Source organism: Adiantum capillus-veneris, chromosome 24 (assembly GCF_014529385.1).
Source record: "Adiantum capillus-veneris isolate H3 chromosome 24, ASM1452938v2, whole genome shotgun sequence".
NCBI classification, from domain to species: domain Eukaryota; kingdom Viridiplantae; phylum Streptophyta; class Polypodiopsida; order Polypodiales; family Pteridaceae; genus Adiantum; species Adiantum capillus-veneris.
This window is the reverse complement of record NC_140954.1, coordinates 17,050,872-17,056,177: the sequence shown is the minus strand read 5'-3', so window position 1 is coordinate 17,056,177 and position 5,306 is coordinate 17,050,872.

Genomic DNA, 5,306 nt, shown 5'->3' with positions numbered 1-5,306 from the left:
TGCGCTTATTGTTGACAAACCACTACTACGTTCATAGCCGCGGTTATTGCCGTCCACACAAATTTTTCTCTCTCCTTTTTCCTTTGTTTTTCCGCGGCAATGTTGGCAGTTTTCAACAACTCCTCTTATAGTGCAATATCATGACACGGCCTTCCACACATCCTGTTTCACTTTGTAGAGTAGATATCACATTGATTTTTGCAACGTCTAAAAAATAGCCAAAAGAACATACCCGTGCAACCAATTCAACATGATAATCAAATTAGAAAACATAATTTTATATCATCATAAAAAATTACAACCATTTCTTGATTGGATCAAACAAAAGAGATATTACCTGTGTATATATGTTTGTAAGCTAACCTATTAATGTTGCTACTTGTATGTTATCCTGCTGCTATTGGTAATTTTTTTTCATAACTTTCTCATACAAACTCTGAATATAGGCTTCCAGGCACTCAAAATGATGGGAATAGGTCTGGTCTCCAAGGCATCAAGCACAGAATTGCAAAAAACATCTTCTTTTGGCTAAAAATGGAACTTTTAGGTGGTGACTTATAAAAACCTATTTTTGGGTCTCCATAACTTTTTCAACTTATTCTAATCATACTCATGTATTTTAAGATAAAACACATAAAAATACAACATTAATATTAATTAAAACATAAGAATAATTTACGTTTTTATTGTACTATTCATACATAGAATATTTGTCATTCATTATTCTTTATCGAATATGGTTTTATTAAAAAAGAAGAGAATATATTTTTTCTCGCAATATCTTAAACTCATTTACATAACACTAATACTCTCTATTTGATAAACTATTCAACAATTTTTCCCAATCGTGCTGGACAAAAGATATGGTCTATTATATTCTTTTCAACTTTAAGAATTTTCATAAATAAGTCCTATTACAATCTAAGCTCTTTTATGAAAATTGAATTGCATACTAGAGGCATGAAAAATAAATCAAAGATTCCTAACAAGGAGTTTAAGGAAAATGGACTCGGAAATATAAATGCTCTTACCTTTTGATGAAAATGTATTAAAAATAAATACCAATTTGTTGTAACTTACTTTTCGTGGTGCAAAATTTGACAAATCGGTCATGAAGAGCAGCTCCAAACTCCCTAAAACTCCAGACATGCAAAGAGAAAGAGAAAGAGAGAGACAAGACAAGAGACACACCATGTGCGTTCCCAAAGACTGATTCATATTGAGGACAAGATACAAATATAAGGTGAGACCAAGTTGAGTAGAGTGAGCCATATATAGCTCCAACACTCCCACTCAAACAAAGGTCTCTAGCTTTGCCTTTGTGAACTTCATACCTGACATAATGATAATGCACAACAATGTGCTTTGACTTATTATGTTGAACATAGTATTTTGCAAGACTAATAGCACTCTGGTTCTCACACCGCAAGGGTGTTCTAGAAAGAGGAGAATGACTATTATCAATGAGCATTTGTCGAAGCCTGATCAGTTCATGAGCTGCAACTGATGCCGCAGCATATTCAGACTCAGTCTTAGAAATTGTAACATAGTGTTGTTTCTTGCTAATCCAAGAAATAAAACAATCATTTATAAAGAATCAATTTCAAGTAATAGATTGCACAGATAAATGTGAGTTTTCCCAGTCTACATTTGTGTAACCAAAAAGACAAAGAGATTGCATAGAATCCGATGTGAGTCGTCGTTGATAGACTAAACCAAAATCTGTAGTGCTTTTTAAACATTTCGATATACACTTTTCTACAGAGCAACACTTAAGAGAAGGATGTTGTTGTGCCGTGGCACATGCATAATGTGAAGATGAAAATATCTACCTCACTCTTTATGTTTTTAATGTATGGGATCAAATGCGAAAACTGAACCATGGTTGCAGGCGTGTGCATGCCTTGCCAGGAAAGCGAGGCCATGGACGTGGCACCGCGGCATGTTTTAACACATTAAAGAATGCCTAATTTGCTTTAGGATTGTACAAATGTCAAGTGTTTTGAAGTGGCATGCTCATTTTGCCTAGAATGTTCAATGCAGGCGATGTTGGCCAAAAAAAGCAGGTCTCGTACACGAGCATAAGAGACATGTCCAAAGTGCTTACCAAGTGAAAAAATGAGGTTCAATAGAGTATTTTAGCCCAATGGGATTTTCCCACACGTTTAGGGATGTTGCCTAGCTCGTTTGGGCTTTTTACGAACAAAAAGGGACATTTTTGGGCTAAAAATAGTTAAAAATAGCCTAAAAATAGCTCAAAATAGCTCAAAATTCCACATCAACGAGGTTTCCCTCTTTGCTCGAGTTGAGAGGAAAGTTTTAGAGCCAAGAATGAGCTCATTTTGGCATATAAGCAAGGAGATACAGCCATTCCAAGACAGGGTGCTAGTGTAGTCTCGTGCTGCTTCCACTACATGGTTGAGCCTCTGAGGCCCAATTAGGGTTTCCCCTCCTCAATTGGGCTTCTCTAATGAAGTTCTAAAGCTTCTATGAAATGTTCAGGACGATGAAGAATCAAAGTGCAAATTTAGGGTTTTTAACAGGTCGAATGAGCACAGCATCTGTGCAATTGGGAGCGAGGCTACACGTATCTAATCTTCACACACACAAGAGTTTTGAGTTACTGTTGGTTCTTTTTCAAAGTGGAACTTTCATGGCTGGAGTTTTGTTCTATTTGAGTGTATTTTTGGCTTCAAATCATCTACGCCTTGCTTGATTTTTCTACTAATCCTCATAGTCAGAGACCCGACGCTTTCCTAGTTGCACTGCACACTTCTTGACACATTTTTGGCGAACCCGACGCAAAGTAGGGAGATTTCACCAACCCAAGTGCTTGAGTTTGTGGTGAAGAAAATGGACCAATTAAAAGGTCAAGATGTAACAAAGTATCTTTGTGGATATGTAATGGAGATGGAGCTTCATCGAGTGCCTGAAGTAGAGATGATACAAAGTTTTGAGCTAGTTGTGGTTCCTGAGAACAAAGAGCATGTAAGGGGAATTAGAAATGAACATGGGGAAACATGGGAAGCATTCAAGCTAGCCTTGAAAGAAGAGTATTTCATGGAGGAGTCCGAAAGGGTAACAAAGAGGACTTTTTTAGAGTGAGTAGTTCGTCCAAAAGAGAGACTTTTTCCTACTGAACTGCTAAGGGAATTTGAACGCCGCTATGATCAACTTTCAAGGACTGAGAAGGCTACCCTAAACTCAAATAAGATAGAGCTATTTTTGCAGGCAATAGGTAAAGAGATTCAAGAGAAGTTAGAGTTACTACTTGAGGATAAGGATGCGAAACAAGGCTTAAAGACTGATTGGAATGAAGTTGAAGATGCAATTTCACTACTAGCCAAGCGACAACAATGGAGAGACAAGATGATAGTTAGCCCTACTCAATCCCCAAGTGTTCCCAAGAGTCCTATAAAGCCTGTGATTGTGGTTCCAAAGAGTGAAAAATCCATCCTTGATGATATTTTTAAAGGAATGCAAGAGCTAAAGTTAAAGCTAACAAGGCTAGAAGAGAAGGGGCAACCATCATGTCAACCTACAAGGTAACGACCTCAAACTAGAGAAGTATTTGTAGCAAGATGCATATGGTGTGATAGTACCGATCATGCAAGGAGGTATTGTGAAAGTTTCAAAGATGCCTTGATGAAGGAGCTTGTTTTCTTTAAAGATGGTAAGACTCACTTAAGTGAAATAGGTAAGCTCTTGGGGACAAACTTTGGAAAAGGTGGGATGAAGAAACTAGTTAAGGACATGCCAACTTGCCATGCCATCCCAATGGTTGAGTCAGCTACCTATGGGTTGAAGGTGGATCCTATTAAGAAAAAAGTATCAGTCAAGGTTGGAGAAGAGGAATCTAATGATATTGAAGAGCTATGGCCATGAACTATAGAGCCATGACCATGCGCTGTAGAGTCTACTATGAAGGGTAAAATGACTACATAGGTTTTATATGAAGCTGGAGACTGTATTCTGCTAGAAACCGGTCGAAACGACCCTGTAGATTTTTTCTCAGTGCATGCAAACATTTCCGCCTATGGAATGAAGGTGGATCGTATTAAGAAAAAAGGATCAGTCAAGGTTGGAGAAGAGGATGAAGGGCTCTCAAAACGGGAAATGAGGAGCGGAGGCACAAATGACACAGTTCCTCCTAGATCACCTTCCCCGCAATAGATGCATGTCCCCGAAGTTCCTATGCAAGAAGCCTCTAAATAAAAGAATAAGGATGCAACAAAAGGTAAAGCAATGGGTCTGGCCTACAAACTCCAATCTGACATAGAGGGAGCAACTAATCTCAAAAAGGTTTTGAAAGATAGGATTTTGAACAGTAAGGTGGAATTTACTTTGGGTGAGTTCCTTGGAATAGCAAAGAGGGAGTTACATGAACAAATAATTGATATCATAAAGAGGAAGTGATAGTCTCTTACTAAATCTATCCATTTACAAGGTGAAGAAGAGACTTTAAATGCACAAGGAGTACAGGTCTATGGTGAGCAAGGTGATCAAACTATTGATGGATGCTACAAGTCTAGGGGACAAGTAAAACACGTTCGCTTCTTGGATGATGAAGATGAAGTGGAGACCACTCATGGAATTGGAGCTGATCTCTTCAGATGGCTGATTCTAGTGTTAGAATCTAAAGATACCAGTTATGTTGTCAGTTCAGTTAGGGAAACTGGAAAGAGAATTGACTGGACTGAAATACTGAGATGAGAGGCATACTAGAAAAATGGAAAAGTATTTGCAGATTCAAATTAATAGCTCAAGGATAGTCAATACAATGTGTAATGGGTTTAAGCTCAAATGATTATAGAAATAATCATTATAGAGTGAAGCTAGAGGCAAAGAGCTTGTAACTCGAGAATGCTTAGAGAGCTAAATCCAAAAGACAAGAAATTAACTAAGAAGCAAGGAGCCCGATCACAATGTAGTGGGTCCTATTTATAGCTTCCAGGAGTTAATCTAGTAACTGCCTGCGGTAATTACTGCTACTGTGACTAATCCACTGTTCGTCCTTCTAAGGGTCTCTCGCCTGCTAGGAGTGTCCTCACCTTCTACATCCTTCACTCCTTTCTTGAATTTTGGTATAACTCCAAGATTTCTAAAAAAATCCATGCCTGATTCTGATTGATTGTTGAGGAAACCATCCGGCCTTCTGGTTGGCTTAAACCATAAACCCTAAACCCTAAACCCTTCTGGTTGTTGTTTTGGCCGATGTTCCTCATGGAAATACTCTTTCAATATTGCTAGCTTTATACCATACTTCATGCTTGTTGAGTGCTTGACACCCCTAGAGTTGTAATTCC